General features: G+C 45.8%; 1 protein-coding gene across 4 annotated transcripts in view; it reads left to right on the top strand.

The window, feature by feature from the left end:
• PPARGC1B (PPARG coactivator 1 beta) overlaps positions 1 to 19,644 on the top strand; it is a 185,845-nt gene that overhangs the window by 71,596 nt on the left and 94,605 nt on the right. The window lies entirely within an intron of this gene.

Here is a 19,644-nt window from a genome sequence, read left to right on the forward strand (position 1 = left end):
GGGGGGGGCGGAGAGAAGGCGTCCTTCACGGCCCACCTCCAGTTAGTCGACGGACCACACGTGGTCCGTGGCCCACAGGTTGGGGATCGCTATGTTAAGGAACAGTGAAGAAGATGGAGCTGTGAGGTTTCTTAGGGCTGTACATTTGGGAATTCCTTTCAGCCTTGCTTGGGTTTTTACAGATGTCCTCTGTAGCTTGCTCATCTTTTTTATAGCCCCATAAATGTCTCCATGCCTCCTTTTGAAAGGAAATTATTATGGAGATTCTCAGGATGTCCAGATTCCATGTTAGATACCCAAATAATTATGGGAATGCTCAAAATGTTATATGCAGAACTCCTGTTCCTGATAAATCTTCTTTCAGGCTTACGTGGGTTCTTTGAACCTAGTTATTAAGATTTTGTCTTATTGGCACAGTGAACCAAATTGAGAAAGAAGTGTGCTGTGCCTCTATCCCCTTTAGCAGTGGACCCCAACCTTTTTTGGACTGGGGACCGGCGGGCAGTGGAGATGGTGGCCTGGGGACCGGGGTGGGGAGGGAGGTGCAGGCACCGACCCCCACCGTGCGCCCTGGTGGCTCTTTCACCTCGCTCGCCACTCTCCAGCCTCTCCTCTTGGAGCAGCCCCTGTGCTCAGCCTGGAGTAATCCAGCGCCGGCAAGCTAGTACACGATTTCTCTCAGGCTAATGGGGAAGGGCTCCTCCTGGGCTTGAAGAGGCGACGGATGCTCCCGTCCGGTCCAACGGGGTGGAGGGGCCAGGGGCAGCAGCTGGCTCTGCGCAAGGCGCTGCACGGTGGGAGGACTGGGGCGCATGATGGCGGCGGTGGGAGCGCTGGGCAGGGAAGTGTGGGCTGGTACAAAATGCTTTCCTTTTAGCTGACACAGAGCACAGCATGCTGCTGAATGAGCTTTTCCAAGTTGGTGTGGGTGCGCTCTGGCTCTGGAGGGTGGTGGCAGCGGCGGCAGCTCGGCCATCATGCTGCTGCCTCCCCTGGGGCTTTGCTGCCCCCGTGCGCCACGCCGCCTTGGCCTTGATGCTCGCTCATACTGCGCCAACTGAACCTTCCGCCCGCAGGCGCTGCTGCTGCTGGAAGCGGTGGCGCGCAGGCTGGTCTGGGCAGCACGAGCTCCTCCCTCCCTTCCCCAAGTTGCTTGCGCCGCCGCCTCCACCACCACCCGAATGGGACCCGCAGCTGCTTAAGGAGGCGCTGTTGCCTCCCGTAGCCTCCCTAGACTTGGCGGCTTAAGGTGGAGCAGGAGAATTCCCTCCATCCTCTTCACGGCCGTGCCACAGAGTGTTTTCTGGTCGCCTTTGTCAGAAGCAGCCCTCAGAACTACACAAGGCAGCTCCATTTATAGCAGCAGGAGCGGATATCGACAGGAAGTGGGAGAGAAGTTACAATGTTGCCTCCTCGCCCGCTATTCTTCTGCTATGCTTAGGTTTGCGCCTTCGGGCTCTTCTTAATTTCTCCAAACAGCAAACCTCACCCCTTTCCCCTGCGCCCCCAGCCCCAGCCGATGCAAGTCGGCAGCTAGCCCCGGTTGGTTTCAATACCACAGCCATGCCTGTCTGCCCCTCCTTGCTCCCCCTCTGCCGAAGCACCTAATCGCCCGCTAATGCGCAGTTGCCTTCCCCCTCCGTGGCCCGGTACCGAGGGCTTCACGACCCAGTATCAGTCCGGGGACCGGTGGTTGGGGAACACTGCCCTTTAGCTCAAGGTTTCCCACAGTTGATGGGATCTTGGCTTCCTGTTTAGCTCATCTCCCCATTACTTAAATAGTGGCAAATTGTATACAGAGGGTGTTGTTGCAGGCAGAACAATCTGGTGATTTTTTCCCCTTCTTCAGCTCTGACTAATGTTTGGCTTTTAAAAAATGTATATAATTGAGGAATAATGAGCTTTCTCATGCTACTGCTGCACTTGCTGGCTCTTTCCAGTTAGTTCAGATTGGTTAATGATTGTAAGAGTAGCTGATGTACACATATTGTGGTCAGGATTTTTTTTTTTTGAGCAAAAACACTGTAATGCAATTCCGCATGTCTCAGGGTGTGTTGATTGAAGCCATTGTCAGTGAAAGATAGAGGCTAATTTTTGCTCATTATATCTGAATGTCTTTTTAAGGACCAGCCTAACAAGTCTTTGAAAATGGTCTTTGAGTCGTTTTTTCTGTTATAAGATGCTTGTTGTGCTCTGCTATTCAACTACTTATCTGTTAGCTCCTTAAGAAGCTAGGAAATACATACTTTTAGAAACATCCAAGTCTGGATCTGAAGAAGGAAAATGCGTGTCTGGGTTAGAGAACTGCTTACATAGCTGGACTTTTGATTACTGACTTTTTTAATGGTAGTATCTCCACACTGCTAAAGAGATAAGCTGAAGAGGGGCTTGCATTTTTTTAGCAGTGAGCACTAACATGGGGCACACAGGAAGCAAAACTTGGCCTGGGTGTGCAAATCTCATGGCTACCATCCAAGATGGATAGTTGAAAGGTAATCATGGCCTAGTTAGGAAATGTAGCAGCTGAAAGGACAAGGACAAGGTGAAGGTAGCAGAGGCTTACACCAACGAAAGATGTACCCTCAATGTTGCTTTTAAATGCTACAGTGCATATGTTTTGTATGTTTTTATCTGCGAGATATGATGCCCACAATTCTGACTATGCCACTGAATTCAATAGGTCTTGCATCCCAATAAGTGCAGTATTTCTACCGTGTTAGGCGATCAATTTCTTGAAGTGGGCATGGTTTGGATATGCACGGTGCAGATTCCATGAGTCTTTGGGCAGGTTTCTTGGGATCCTATGCAGGAATATTCTTTTTTTGGGGGGGGGGCTGTTCCTTGTTCATAGAGAGGACTGTCACTTGCTGCTTGCTTGTCTGTCTGAGAGGATTAAGAATCTCTTCCTGGTGACCACAGAGGGACTGTTTTTTGTTTTTGTTTTTTTTAAATAAATGGCACAAAAGAGCTGCCTTTTAAAAAAACCATTATAACAATTTACCTCAAGGACTTAAGGGAAAACCAAAAATTGTGAACTTGTTTGTCTAGCTACTGTAGAGGATCCATACTTTGCTTTCCCTGATTCCTCATCCAGGGATGACTCAGAATGTGACAGGATTGACTTTTTGTTGATAAGATGCTGTTGGCACCTGTCCAGGCAAACAAATGGAGAGGAAAGTATCTCAGTTATTTGATAAGAAGATGTCATGCCTTCCCTCAAGCTCCTTAGGTGTGCTTAAATTAGGAAGGGAGGACTGCAGACTGCATAGCAATTGCTTGGCTTTGTCTTGCCTATGTTGGATGTTGGACCCAGAAAGGGCCAGGTCTAAATTCTGGGGGACTGAAAGGGAGAAGCAACACTCCCGGTTTCCTGTAGTGAAAGGAAGGTGTCTGTGAATGCCCATGGTTGCTTATTTTAAAGAGCAGTTTATTGGGAGAGACTGGTTTAAATCGCTAAGGGAAAAGGCCAATTTAGATCACTCATTTCGCTGCTTCAGAAGTAATCCTGTGCACTTTTATTTAAAAGCAAGTTCCATTGAAAAAAAGCAAGACTTACTTTATAAATGAGCACTCATATACTTGGCCAGTAATTGTATACAACTTTCTATACACCAAAGATGATCATTTCTGGACAAAGGAATGTTTCACTGAAAAGAAGAACAAATGCTTGTGCTATTGGGCAGCTGAATCATAAATATTAATAATCTGATGAAAACTGAGCATAGGGCAGATCTTTGATAGTTGCAAGTGATAAAATAAGAGTAGAGGATCACCCATAAAAACCCCATGGGATGATTGATGTGAAATATTTTAGATCGGATTACCTTCAGTGACTAATTACTGTCATTGTCCAGTATGAAATACAGTAATTGTTATAACATGGGCTTCACATGCCTATCTTGCACAATGGTTTACATTTCAGGAAAGTCCTCCCCCCCCCCCCAAGGCTGGATCAATACAGACACTAGGACAACAAGAGGACACACAAACTGCACATTCACAGGAGTCATTTCTATTTAGGCTGATCCTGCATTGTGCAGGGGGGTTGGACTAGATGGCTTCCAGCACTCTGATTCTATTATTTCCCCAACAGCTCACTGGGAAAAAGCACTTGAAGGAGAAATAAGAATGAGGGGGTTGAATTTTATCAAAGGGTAAAAGAAAAAGGTAAACGAAGAAGAGTTGGGTTTTATGCCTCACTTTTTACTATCTCAAAGAGTCCTAAAGTGGCTTACAATCACCTTCCGTTCCCCTCTACAATAGGCAGGTTGGGCTGAGGGAGTTCTGAGATAAGTGTGACAGGCCCAAGGTCACCCAGCTGGCTGCATGTGGAACAATGGGGAATCAAACCTGTTTCTCCAGATTAGAGGCTGCTGCTCTTAACCACTGGAGGGACTAAAAAAGGCAGTAGTCCGCCCATTGTTCAAAAAACTATCTTTGGACCTGCGAGAGCCCAACAACTTAGTGTTTCTGGGAAAAATGCTTGAAAAGGGCTATAATGGACCAATTGTCAGCATTCCTGGAAGAAGTTTCAGCCTTAGACCCAGTCAGGTTTCCGGCCTGGCTATGGGGTAGAAACAGCCCTAATTGCTCTGATGGATGGCTTCCATTGCCAATTGGATTGGGGTGGGTCAGCACTGCTTGTGTTATTAGACCTCTTTGCAGTCTAAAACAGTCAATCACGAGCTCCTAGGTGGGACAGCCCTTCAATGGACAGAGGGTAGCAATAGGAGAGAAATCAACAAGTTGTCACAAGCTTGCATGTAGAGTCCCTCAGGGAGCTGTCCCTAATCCTATTTAACATCTTCATGTGCCCTCTTGCCCAACTGGTGTGGAAGTTTGGGCTGGGCTGTCACCAATATGCTGATGACACCCAGCTCTTCCTCCTGAGAGATGGCCGCCTTGATTCTCCCCCAACTAGTATTAGCTGCCTGGAAGCAGTGACGAGGTGGCTCAAACAGAGTTGTCTGAAGCTCAACCCTTCAAAGATGGAGGTTATATGGCTGGGGAGGAAGGGGCCAAACAAGGAAGCACGCCTACCCAACCTGCATGGAGTACAGCTATCAGTGGCTCATTACACCAGGAACTTGGGTGTGATCCTTGATGCCTCCCTCTCAATGGAGGCTCAGGTCACAAGAGTAGCAAGGCTGGCTTTCTGTCACCTTTGCCAAGGCAGACTACTAGCACCCTACTTGGGCCAGGAACACCTAGCCACTGTGATCCATGCAACAGTCAGCTCTAGACTGGACTTCTGCAACTCGCTCTATGTAGGCCAGCCCTTAACCTTGACCTGGAAACTACAGATAGTCCAGAATACTACACCCAGGATTCTCACAATAACACCATTGAAGTAACCATTCTACAACAACTGCACTGGCTACCAGTTGAATTCCAGATTAGATTTAAGGTTCTGGTAATCACTTTTAAGGCCATATGTGGTCTGAGCCTAGTGTACATGAGAAACCCCCTTTTTGCCTAAAAACATCCTTATGTTCCCCCATCTCCAACTGACTGGTGATCCCTGGCCCAAAGGAAGCTTGCTTGACCTCAACCAGGGCCAGAGCTTTCTCTGACCTGGCCCCCACCTAGTGGAACAAGATCCCACAGAAGATCAGAGTCCTAATGGACCTAGAGGAGTTCCATAGGAGCTGCAAAATGGAGCTCCTCTGCCAGTCATTTGGTTGAGATCAACCAGAACCAACATCCTCCACTGGGTCCCTAAGCCTTCCATGAAATCCAATGCCTGAATCGACCAATTGTAGTTCCATTTGTATACTGTGGTTATAAATTTACTGTTCACACTATTTACTATTGTTTGATTGTTACTTATGGTTACTAATTTCTCTGTAATGTTTCTGTTCCTTACGTTTTATGTGAACTGCTCTGAGTCTCGAGGTAGGGCAGTATATAAATGTAATAAACAAACAAATAAATAAATACCTGACTAGTGGTAAAATGGAAGGTGGAAGCACCACATTTTGTATACTGCAAGGCATTCCTTTTGTCACATGTCCAATTAGGGACCCAGGAGAAAGGTACCTCCATTGGCCTGGTATCAAAATCAACCATATATATCAGGGCAACAGAGAGAACAAGACATATATGCCTTTGAAAGCTGCACTGACACACTGCAAGAGCACAGGTACAGCTGTTACATGCACTGCATATCCATGAGAGTAACAGCTGTCTGTTAAGCACTTTGCAGTGGTGTAGAAGCAGTTGGTGATCCCACAACAGGGCATCTGGATGTACAATGGTCACTGCAGTTGTTGGTCACACTGAAGACTCAGCAGATGATTGGTACTGGGGTAAATGGGGTTCACCCTGATTCTACACCTGTTGAAGGAGCTAAAAGAGATGTAAGGATAGTCGAGAATAATGCTTTGCAGTAGCATCAAACAACAAGTAGACTCAAGCTCTCTGTATATGCTGTAATGTACAGATATAAACAAAACAGCTGTCTGCTATTCTGGATCTTTGACCTCACCCCAGGCTTGCCAATCTCTTCTTGGGGTGGGAAATCTCTTGTTGCCGGTGGGTGCTTCCCCACTCCCAGTCAGCTGGCCAATGGGAGCCACCCTCTGTGTCCAGTTCCAAATCATGCAAGATGATGTTAGTACTTTACTCTGCTCTGGTTACACCTTCCTTGGAGTACTGTGTTCAGTTTAAAAGTTATCCCCTGTGCAAGCACCAAGTCATGTCTGACCCTTGGGGTGATGCACTCCAGCGTTTTCATGGCAGACTCAATATGGGGTGGTTTGCCAGTACATTCCCCAGTCATTACCATTTTAGCCCCCAGCAAGCTGAGTACTCGTTTTACCAACCTCGGAAGGATGGAAGGCTGAGTCAACCTTGAGCCAGTTGCTGGGATTGAACTCTCAACCTCATAGACAGACAGCTTCAGACAGCATTTCTGCCGCTTACCACTCTGCGACAGAAGAGGCTCAGTTTGGGGCACCACAAATGAAGAAAGATGTAGAGAAACTGGTATGTGTTCAGGCTATGAAGGCGGGCTATGAAGATGGCGATGGGTTTGGAGACCAAGTTGTATGAAGAAAGGTTGAGGGAGCTTGGTCTGTTTAGCTGGTAGAGAAGACAACTAAGAGGTGATACAGTAACCATCTTCAAATACTTGAAAGGCTGTCATATGCAAGATAGAGCAGAGTTGTTTTCTTTTGTCCCAGAGGATCGGACCAGAACCAATGGGTTGAAATTAATTCAAAAGAATTTCTGGCTAAACATCCGGAAGACGTTCCTCATAGAGCAGTTCCTCAGTGGAGGTGGTGAGTTCTCCTTCTTTGGAAGTTCTTAAGCAGAGGCTAGATAATCATCTCACAGAACTGTTGATTTTATGAAGTTAGGCAGATTGTGAGTGGGTGGGCAGGAAGGGATATACCAGTGTTAATCTTTTGTGGTCCTTCCTTGCATACCCAGGGAATTGCTAATTGTCCCTTTGGGGTGGTTGGTGAATTTCCTCCATGCCAGGCTTTGATTCTGGAGATTTTTGGTGGGGGAAATAACTGGGGCATGAAATTTGGGTAACTGTGGGTGGGCATGTAGTTGTGAGTTCCTGCATTGTACAGGGGGTTTGACTAGATGACCCTGGAGGTCCCTTTCAACTCTATGATTCTAAGGGTAGAGGTCCACTTTGCCATTCACAACCTAGTCTCACTACCTGTTTCCTGCACTTCAGGGGGTGAGACTCCTTGCTGGCTGCTCTTCTGGCCTCCCCCAATTTCACATGTAGCCAAGCCAAGCCAAGCTCTGCCCCTCTGCCTAGGGCAACCAGGGCCGCCTCTGGAGAAAGGACCTTGCAACCTTCCCATCTCAGGAGGGCTGGATCCTATAGGTGCCTCACTTGGTGGAACCTGTTTCCTCCTTCCCCATTGTGGTATATGAACTTCTCCCTTCTCTAATTCCCCTGGGAAGTGTAGGCAATTGCAGCCTTTCCACCGTGTGGTAGCCATTTTAGAACCCAGACCAGCTGCGCTGCTAATAAAGAGAGCTGTTTTTGAAGCATGTCTGTCTTTATTCTCCATCTGGAGCAGAGGACATCTGCAGAGTTGCTTTTGCCACTGGCTTCTCAGGGGGGCAGGAGCTAAAAAGAAAAGCACCCCCCTAGTTTCAGTTCTATGATGTGGCACTTCCTCTCTCCCAGTATTTCTCCTGCCTTGAGACAGCATAGCATGAGCTCTATTCTGTCTCTAAAGTAATTTATTCCTAAAACTTGGTCCTAGCACCTCCCCCTACCCCCACCCCTGCCTTACCCTCCTAATTATTCCTCTTTTTTTCTCTTGGCTTCTGGAGCGACAGGCTTTTCATTTTGCATGGTAAGCCGTGGCATAGCGGCCATTTTAATGCACAAATTTTCCCAACTAGACACCCCTGTTTAAAAGATCATGGAGGCTTCACCTTGGGAAGACAGCTTCCTCTCTGAGGAAGATCTAGTGGCAGTACATGTTGCTGCAGCCAGAGAGGCAACGGGCCCAGTGGAAGATAACCACGTGTAGGGCCACTCCAACCAAGACAAAGAAAGCCCCTGAAGAACTTGGGAAGCTTGAGGTGACCAACACTCTTACATCTAGCCATGACCGCCTCAGACACCATGGGGCTTCTGTAGAATGCCCAGTGTAGCCTGGCGGCCATTTTATGGACTCTTCTACCTATCCCCCAACATAAGCTCATCTGATTGAGGAGGCCCAATTCAGTCCCATGCAGGGAACCAACAGCATGATCACAGACTCTCATATGCAGGTCTGCGAAGATATGGAGTGAGATCCCCCCAAATTCCTTTGCCTAAACCCGGACTGAATTTTCCTCAGCATCCAGTTCAGAAGTCTTTCTCTGCTAACCTGACGCTAACTAAACAGATTTCTTGGAATAGCTTGTCACCCAATTAACCTTTCACAGTCCTTTATCTATTTTCATAGCACTTCTAGCCTTTTTAAAGTGCAATCTGTCACATTTGGCCACTGCATAGACAGGATACTGGACTAGATGAACCACTGTCCTAATCCAGCTGGCCTTTTCCTACGTTCTTATCTCATGCGTGGAATACCTAGTTGTGTGGTACCAGCCACTGGGTTGGGCCTAGTTGTGCGATGCCTAGTTGTGTGATGTCAGTATGGGCAGCGGTCCCCAACATTTCTGAGATCAGGTACCGCCTCCGGGGGTGAGGGGAGAGCCAACGGCCCAGGTGCCGTGCACAGGCGTGGCAGCTGCGTGCAAACGTGCACGCGCAATTGCTGCGCATGCACGTTTTTGCCACCAGGGGTGCAATGCGCATGTGCGGCAACTGCGTGCATGCATGTTTGCATCGCCAGCATGCCGGCGACCGCGCCTGCCTCTTCCCTTCCTTCTTACTGTGGGGGGGAGGTAGGCACGGCTGCTGGTGGCTCGGTACCGTGGCCTTCGTGGCCCGGTACCGGGCTGCAGACCAGGGGTTGATGACCCCCGAGTATGGGCACCTCATTTTCTTTTGTATTCCTTTCCCCACTCTCATTGTCTTTCCATCCTCTGATTTCTTCTCACCCACCTGCCTTTTCTCTGTCACTTCTATCTTCTGCTATATTTCTTTATCTCATTTGTACCCTGACTCTGTCCACAGTAGGGACCCAAAGAGGCTTGAAACATTCTTTTCTCCATTTTATTCTTGAACTAGTTTCAAAGCCCGAACAGGTCTTGAAAAGGCCTCCTCCCCTGGGCCCCGGCCAGGCAGCTTAAGATGGTTTTGGGCCAAAGCTCGCAGCTGGATCAAGTGGGACTGGCCAGCTCATTAGCAAGCCCAGGACACAGCTCGTTAGCAGGCCCAGCCTAGCAGGCCAAGAGGGCCTCGTTAGCAGGCCCTGCTTAGCAGGTCAAGAGGCCCTTGTTAGCAAGCCCTCCACTACAACCCTTTGCCCAGGGCCCTCTCCCCTAACCTGCTGCTGGCTCCAGGCACTGAGGCACATGTGAGAGCAAAGTGGCTAGAGTCCAGGGACGGAGGGCAGGAGCTGCAGGGGCAGGGCCAATCAGGGTTCAGCCAGGTTTGCTGTTTCACAAATATATAGAGGAATCATGGATAAGGATATGTATCTGGGCCCAGGTTACCCAGTAACCTTCTACAACAGAGTGGTGTTTCAGACCTAAATGTCCTGTTTCATGTTCTGAAATTCTAGCCATTATAAAACACTGTCTTTTGTGGAATGGTTACTGTTAAACAGTAGCAAGCAGCCACTCTTGGGTAAGTTCTGCATGTTGTGTGTTTCAGGTTGTCTGTTGGTTGCTGTCTAGCCTAGAGTGTCTTCCCTCAAAGACCAAAACAACCTGGAAAACTGCCTTCTCTCACCTTTTACTGACTGAAACCAAGGCTTAGAATCTGGCATTACGATTATGGTTGCCTAGCAGTCCCCACAATGGCATTTGTTTCTTACAAGCACTGCTTCTATTGTATTGGGGAGATTAGCCCTCATGTGCTTTGTTTGTTTGCTTGCTTTAGATTTCAAGTTTTTCCGAATACCTGAAGCTTTTTTATATCTGTAGAAGAATCTTTTTTGTTTATTCATGATTTCATTATCTGGGTTTAAGTCTCTACAGATATGGCTATGTTCAGAATTTTATATATTGATTGTAAGCATAGGATTAATGTGTTATTAAATTCATATTTTTTAAAATTGGGTTATTTAATGGTAATATAATGGAAGGGAATTAAAATATGAAATAATTAGTCTTAAAACGATCCTTAAATTTCATCCACCCTGAAACTTACTGTCTGTCTGCAGATTGCTAAGAGCTCCTGTTTTTCTTTCTGTTTTGCATGTGTAAGAGTCTTTACATATTTAAAACCTTGATGGATGTAAGACTTTGCTTTATGTGTGGTCAGCAAACTCCTTCTCCTTTCCACTTTTATGGCTATTGTCTGAGGTGACATGGCCAGCCACTTGCATCTTCCTTACACATATTAAATTCTCTGTTATTGGAGAAAATATGGAGAATCTTATTAGAAGCATCCTGGTTCATTTGGAACCAAATTTGGCAGTGAGCATAGTAATAAATTTGGAAGTTATATTTAGATTCACAGACTGGAGGAGTGTCAGAACTATAAACAATACTGATAGTTTTCCTTGGTCCCCCACCCACTGCTTGATGCCACTGCTGGAGGAAGCTTTTCAAGACAATCTAATACAGGCTACAACAAACACACCGAGGCCACTTCCACGTGGGTGGAAAAGGCTGAGAGGGTGGTCATATGGAACCAGGGCAAATCCCCGCTTCCACAAAATGCAACTGCTGGGCCTGCTGCGGATCAGGCCCTCAGTTGGCCTGGGCTAAGGGAATGCGGAAGAATCTGTGTTCCCTTAGTTGCTGCTCTTCCCGCAGCAGACCCGTGTGGTCAGGGAAGAGCCGGGCCTTCAAGGCCTTGCTCCTCCCTGCCCTATGGTGTCCCAAAGGGGGCAAAGGATGCCCCAGTTGGCTTTGCTACACTTTGCTGCAGACCAGGGCATTCATTTTTATTTTGCAGGATGTTGGAATTGCTGGGAATGCAATCCCACCCTCCTGCAAAATAAAGTACCCACCGCAGGAGCCCCTCGCACAGTGGAACTAATCCGCTGCTATTTTGTTTCAGTGTCCCACTGAACTGTGTCCTCCGTGGGGACACAGACTGTTGTGGAGCACGTAGTTCCACAGAAACAAACTGGTAGTGGCTCGGCATAGCCGCTGCTGTACAGAATCAGCCTGAGAAGTTGGCACTCAGTGAAGGAGGGTCAGTGAAGAATCAGATCCAGGAAATCCAAGGAGTGGCTGTGAGCTCATTTGATTTGGCAAAGCTCTCACATGCATGGAAAGTTATAGTAGTTTGTAGTAAAAATGCAAATTCCTGGGACTTCTGTACTCTCTTGCCTACTTTTGCTGGGATTCAGGCATCCTTTCTTATTTGCACATCTAGGGACACAGCTTGTCCATTGGCCTAATGCAATCCTCACAACTTCATTCTTGAGAAGAACAGTGTAAAAAAAAAATCTGATTGCTTAGGAAGAGTCAAGATGGGTCAAGATCTGTCTGAACGAAGTTATTTTTTGCAAGACAAAACATTTCACCATTACTACACTCAGATATCCCCACTCCTTGGAGTTATGGGAGTTTACTTGTATTTACTGGAAAAGGAAGTTCTCATTCGGCTGGGCTCCTGACTACTAATGACTTTGTAATAACAGCACAGACAGGCTGGCTCAGAGCTATCCTGAACTTAGAATGCAAAGAAACAGTGGCCTATTAGCACTTATCCTGATGCTTCAGGACATGGGCTAAGCCAACTAGGGTAAGAAACAGTAGTTCTCTTACTGATGGCTTTGACAGCAGTTGATAGAGGCAAATCATGCTATTAAGTAGTTCACATGAGGGAGAGTGAAGCGAGCAGAATGAAGCATGATTCATATATGGGAAGTTCCAAGGGCCAACCAGTTACAACTTATGCTGCTCAAAGTTCCTGCCGTAGGGTTCATTTTACTTGTGAAATTTGATTTAGCTTCTGATTCCAAACCATGATATAACTTGCAGCACAAATTCCTGTGATTTCTTGTTTGTCCCACCCCGCTTGCCTCAAATTCAGGCAAAATACAGTTTCCACTACTGCGTTCTATCAAAAATGTTATATGGCACAAGAGACATCAACTGTTGTTGGAGCTGTTCTCTCGAGCTGACTCTATTTTGTATTTGGTCTGAACATATTTGCTCCTGCTGGCTGCTTGGGAGGGGACCGGACAAGAAGAAATCAGATGCCTTAGCAACACAATGGCTGGTTGCCTCTGGAAACTCTCCGTAGATGACTTCTTTGTTCTTGTAACCAGTTTCCTGAGTGAATCATCGATCGATATTGCATATATGAACAACATATCAGACTGTCCTGTTACAGTCAGACTGTTAGTCCATCCAGCTCAAGCTGACAGCCGGAGCTGTTCGAGGCTGCGGGAGCACTGGCAGGAACTTCCTCCCCCCTCCCTTCACCCCATCCCCACTGCCTCCAGCTGCAGTCCCTGACCCTTTACCCTCCCTCCCAGCTCCAACTCGTGTCTACCTTACTGGGGGCTGGCAATTCTTCTATGTGGAAGAAGTTGGAGGGGGATGTGGCAAGGGGTGGGACATCCCTCCTGATTGGCCATTCATTGGATGGACGGCCAATAAGGGATGGGACAGCTGGGACAGCTCCTCCCAGCACCCTCTTACCTTCTTATTAAGGGGAACAGATGTTTCCGTAACTAGGTTACGTAGAATATTCACCCCTGTGGGGGCAGCTTGTCTCCCTTGCTTTGTTTGATGACCCTGTTGTTACTTCCTGCATTTCTGTTCCCCTCTTCCTCGCCTCTAAACCCTTTTGCTCTGTTCCTCTCCACTTCTCCCTTGCAGCTAAATTTCTCATCAGAGTGTTAAGGCTGTTTTGATGTCCCCCTGTTTTTGCTGGTTTCCCATGGGATGGGGGAAATGGGGTTTGGAGACCTTTATCCTCGCCCCCAGTTTTGACAATGCCTTGATGAGAGTACTTTCTTCCTTAATAAAGAAATCATTGACTATCTGTCAAGAGTTTGCTTTTCTGAGTAATCGAAAATCCTCACATTGTGCTGACTGATTGTAGCTCAGTCAGAGAAAGGTCTTTTCCAGTATCTGTAACGTTTGATTCCAGTATCTGTAACTGGAAATGTTGGGGACTGAATCTGAGACCTTCTACATCCAGAGCATGTTACCTACTACTTGACAAGCTCTCTTCAAGGCATATTCCTGCCTTGTTCTCATGTTATCACCTGTGTACTTCTTTGGATGCATACTAACGGTATTTAGCTTACAGGTATGTGGGAGTGATTCCTTCCTTCCTTCCTTCCTTCCTTCCTTCCTTCCTTCCTTCCTTCCTTCCTTCCTTCCTTCCTTCCTTCCCCTATAATTTATCTCAAATGTCCACTCGCTGCAGCCACTTCCAAAACTGAGCAGTTGCTCCCAGGTTTAAAGAGGCAGACATATTTGTGGTATCTGCGTCTACTTTGGTCTTAGACCAGTGTCTCTTGCAGTAAATACGGAAATTCTGAAGAGCAGATGCTCAGTACTTTAATATGCAACACTTTTCTTTCTGCCATGAAAGCCCCCCCCCCCTTCAGTTTCCATTGCACATGATTCTTGCATTCCCCAGCTTGGTAGCAGCAGTGTAAGGAAAGTGAGTCGATACCAGCTGTCTGCGTGTACGAAGCTGATGTTTCCTCCAACCACCCTTGGCGGCACCTGCCTTGCATCATCAATATGGTCGCTTTTGAGGACACTTCAAGGTCTGAGAAACCTGCTGACAGGGACAGTTACCGAGCACTCCACTTTGTGCCTTGTTCTGCTTGTGATATCAGGAAAGAAAATATCTGTGATCCAGCCTCCTACTGAGAGAATAATGCCAACAGCAAAAAAGCCTCTCCTGGATGTTACATGGTCCTAATCCTGGCATGAGGATGAGTTGGGGTGACCAAGTGGAACTCTCACAATAATATTCCAAAAGCTTCTTCCTGATAATTGTTCAGTCTTGAATGGTGGCAGTATGCCAACGCTGGAGTGTGTGTCTGTCTGTGTGTTCAGGTGAAATGACTGCGCCTGACTGGGGGGCAGAAGGCATTATGGACTGTTGCGGTCATCTCTGTTTGGTGTAAATACTGATAAATCCGTGAAGATTATTGGTAGGTATACTTCTAGAGATCCATTATTTGGGGGAAAACAGATGACTTCAGTATTTTGGAGTTGGCTCACAGCCTAGGATGCCACAGGGATGTTTGCTGAAGGAACCGTAGTGCCTGGACATTCTCCATGGTGGAGTGTCTGGGATGGGGACAGGTGTGCAGGATTAGGGCATGAAGCAGGTGGGTTGACAGCAGAGCCCGAGCGTAGCAGGTGTCTCTGCTTGTTCCTCACAAAGCTCTCCCTCATGCAGTCATGTCATTTTCGTCTCTACCTTTATTTGGCAGGCCAGTGGGCACAGACTGAGGTTTGCCTTTTGTCAAAGCAGAAACCAGTTCCTATTCTCCTAGGCTCGCTCCTTCTTCAAGCATATCAACAATGCTGCCTTTATCTTCTTCTGACTCTCCCCAGTTTGAGCAGCGGTATTTCTTGACAAGGTGACATTGGAGGCTAAATGGTTTGTTCAAGGACACTAGACTGCATTCTAAGTCCAGTCGCCTCCTAACATAGAAAACAGAAGTTGCACAGAGAGAGAGAGAGAGAGAGAGAGAGAGAGAGAGAGAGAGAGAGAGACTCCTATGAGAAGGAAGATGGACTGGATAAAAGCAAGGCAGCAGGGCTGGGTCCTGGGTGAGTGGAGCTGCCGCTCACATGACAGTGCAAGCTGCTTTCCCTGCTGCCAGAAAGCTGGAGCCATTCATAGTTTATGAAGGTGACATATTAATCACTTAACACTGTCAGGTGTCAGGCCAAGCATGCAAGGATGTTTCAGAAAATATGCTGTCCCAGAGATGAAATTGCATCCAGAACATCAGTTTGCCTGTATTGCTGCCTGCCATCCGCCTGCCAAATCTGGAGCTCCAAGAGTGAATTCAGACGGCTCAGATAGAGGTTTTTGGCTCAGTTCAGTCATATTGTAAGACACCAGTTCAGTTTATGTATGGTCAGTTTGGGGAATCTAAGTTCTTCAAATCCTAGTTTGCCTCAATAAATGCTGGTTTTGTCACGTTTGCTCTTTCCCCCACTTTCCTCCAGGCTGCTGTTTTGGACTTCACTGTGGTAAAAACAACCCATAGGTTACCCATTCATGTGAAACCATAGTTAAGACTAATTTAAGGTGACCAGATTTTAACATTGGTAAAGCAGGACACCATTGACCTGGGGGGGGGGGGGGGTCTTGATTTAAAATTTGGTCAATATGGAGCAACAAAAAAATTAACAGAATGCATAGAATGCAAAAATAGTTTTGTAATATATATATATATATTTAATTTCAACATAAGTACAATTTGTCAGGTGCCCCCAGATGTCCCTGCAAAAGTGGGACAATCTGGTCACCTTAGACTAATTGTGATTAATTACACCCACTTCAAACCTTTGATTCAGATCCTAGTTTGATAGACCCTAGATCAGCATAGATAGATTGGCCTACATTCAGACAGCTACACCAGCCATAGATAGTTTCAATGGTATGCTTGAACTGAGTATAACTCTTCCTTTTATAGAGAACAAAGTGTGGAGATTTAGCTTTATTTATTGTTATACTTATAGGCTGCTGTGGCAGCTAACGACAGATAAAACAATACAATAAAATACATATAAAAAACCCACAACCCCAATCCCAACAAACCGTAACCAACCCCCCCCTCCCCCCAATCTGCCTAGTCTCCAGGAATTGTGTTACTCGAAGGAGAGGAGGGGCAAGATCTTCTGTCAACCTGCCCTCCACCTAAAGCCTGACGGAAGAGCTGTCTTGCAGGCCTGTGGAAGATCAGCTCCCACAGGGCTTTTAGCTCTTCCGGGAGCTCATTCCACTAGGCAAGAGCTAGGGCTGAAAAGGTCCTGGACCTGGTGAAGGCTAGGTGAACTTAACAAGGGCTCGGGTTCACCAAGTTATTTGAACCCAGAGAATGAAAAGCCCTGTGGGGAGCATAAGAAAAGAGAAGGTCCCTTGAGTACCGTGGGCCCAGACTGCAAATGGCCTTAAAGGTTAACAACAGAACCTTGAATCTGATCCAGTATTCCACTGGTAATCAATGCAGCTGCCTCAGCACCAGGTGAATCTGGGCCCTCCATGATGTTCTAATGAGGGCCCTAGCAGCCACATTGTGCACCAACTGTAGTTTCCGGGTCAAGGCTCAGTTCACACACTGTATGAAACTATGCTTTATTTAAGCTAACTGTACTTAATTTATACTTAATGTGATAGTCTGAAAGCAAAGGATCTATAGTTGGGTTATTAAACACAGTCTTAACTATGGCTTCACATGTTTGAATGCAGATATCCTGGTTTAATCCTGATTTAATCTTAGCTTTTTCTCTGGTGTCACTCTTCCTGGCAGTGGGGATAAGGCAGTAAAAGCAGCATTTGTTGAGGCAAACCAGGTTTGGTAAGCTGAATCCTGGTTTCATAAATAAACCTTGTTTTTGCGTTATGTCTGAACTGAGCCTTGGATCTGAATAAATAGCATGGAAGATTTCTGGAGAGCTAGAGTTTTGGGTGGATGTGTAGAGAATTTTGGAAGGGGAACCCTATATCTGTTTCTGGAAATAGGTTCTAATGTTATGCCTTGGTTCAACTGTGTATGTACAAGAAAGATTTGATTGTAATTTATGTGGAAGATAAAGGAAGCAGACCTTTTCAAAACATTTTGAAATCTGGATTATTGTGGACTTCCATACAAAAAGAGTTTTGGGGAAAGAATCTTTCTTTATACACTTTCAGAATCCTCCTTCATGTCTACTTCAGCAAACACAATAAAAATGCTGCTTTCTAATTAACAGATCCTATTGTGTCTATTCCAGCACCTGCTACTTGTCATTTTGAATCTACACCATGGGCTCACAAGAGGTTTGGAGATAAAAATCTCTTTTTTGTCCTCCCTGTGACCCAGTAAATGAAGTTTCTGGAAATAATTTTTCTCCAAAGCAAATATTTTATAACTAGGGAGTGGGATTCAGGTGAAAAATCCTAGGTAGCTTCAGCAATTAAATAAACATAGCTTAGCTAGAGGCAGCTGGCAATGGGTGTACAATTTAAGACAACCTTTCCCAGCCAAGTTTGCCTGGAGACAGCTTTGAGTCACACAGGATATATGTTTATATGCCCAGTTTGTATTAGGTTAATGTTTTGAAAATAATCCAAAAGAGGATTATTTATAACTCCAATTTTGGAATCTTGCTACAATATAGTGACCTGAACTATGGTAAAATACACAGCAAGAAATATGATGGCCTTGTATAATTTGTATAATTTGAACTGACATATAATTTGATGTCAGTTCCAGGGCTGACATGTACTTCTGTCTACTAGATTAGATATGCTTTGTAGCCCACTTCCAAAGATTCATCTTCCAATCTTAAAACTACATTAAGAGCATGATTACCAGTGGATCTCCATGTTTGCAGACACTTTGAAAAGCAAAGATATTGTGTGCCCATCTGAGAGCTTAACCCATTTTCCTTCAAAACTGTGCTGCCACTGCGTATATTCCCCCCAATTTCAGCAAGCTTTGAATACCAAGTGCAATTCTTCTACCTGGACCTGTTTGCACTGTTACCATTGTTACAATTATCAGTATTAATAGTATGGATGTTATGTTTATCTATATGTTATGGATTGTTTCCTGTACTGTTTTCTACCTTTTATGTAAACTGCCCTGAGCCTCTGGGGAGGGCGGTATAATTGATTGATTGATTGATTAATTGATTGATCGATCGATTGATGTTCTTCCCTGGCCAAGGATGGCGAAGAACTCTTTCTTGTCTTGGCTTCTCAGCAAAGGCAGTTATTGCTGGGAGATTAGAGCTTGGACAATTCTGTTCCAGCATCTTGGCAAAACCCATAGTCTCTCCATTGCTAGTCTCAGTGATGGTGCTTAGGATACCGTATATTCTCGTGTATAAGCCAAGTTTTTCAGCACAGTATTCACACTGAAAAAGTGCTCCTCGGTTTATACGCAGGTATATATGGTAATTGAAATAAAAGCCTGCTCCAGCCAGCCAATTGTTACATTGTTTCTGCAAGCCTCCTGCAAGCTAAAGCTTGCTTGCTGTGGCTGCTTGTAGGACACCAATGGTTTGACTGAGGGACTCTGATCTTCTTTTTCCTTTTGCCTTCACTTCTTCCAAACTATTATTTTGGTTTCTGTGGTGGGGTGGGTTTTGGGGGTGCTTTGGGATTTACTGTTTCTCCTAAAGTTTATTTCTTCTTTTTTTCTGAGAATCAAAAGTTGATTTTTACAGTTCTTTATTTAAGTATTGAGTTGTATAGTTCTTTATTTCAGTGTTTTGTTCTTGGGGGGGGGGGGGCACTGCAATTGTAGTTAGAGTAGTCCATTCTCCCAGTTTGGTGGCTGTTGTACTTGTTGTAGGAGGTTGCCAACTTTGGGTACTGTTGTTCTGCTCTGGTTTGCTGGTCCTCTTTTGCACTTACAGAGCTAGTTTACTGGTTTTTCATTGAAATAAGTATTCAAAAACATTTAACCTACTGGTGCCTCAATTAATGTAAACTTACCAGTAACCGCTGCATTTCCCACCCTCGGCTGATATGACAGTCAATAGGTTTGCCCAGATTTTGTGGTAAAATTAGGTGCCTCAGCTTATATGCGGGTCGGCTTATATGCGAGTATATACGGTATTTCAATATACCTGATGAATGCATTTGGGGCATTGCATATCAGAAGCATTTTGTCTGTCTAAGAATCTCCACTTGGATCATGTAGCAAGATCTTTAGGCTGATGCTAGGAGAAGAATGTTTACCAAACCTGATTTTCTGCTACTGTTTTGCAAAGCAGTAATTGAAAAAGGTGGGTTTTGATGAGTGTACCCTGGCTAACTGTCTGCTGCCTAAATTTTAGCTAGCCCAGACTAGCCTGGTCTTGTCATATCTCAGAAACTAAGCAGGTACGACCTGAGGTGGAGGCATATTCGTAAATGATTTGGATGAAGGAATAGAGGGGGTG

This window comes from Paroedura picta, chromosome 3, assembly GCF_049243985.1.
Source record: "Paroedura picta isolate Pp20150507F chromosome 3, Ppicta_v3.0, whole genome shotgun sequence".
Classification (NCBI taxonomy): Eukaryota; Metazoa; Chordata; class Lepidosauria; order Squamata; family Gekkonidae; genus Paroedura; species Paroedura picta.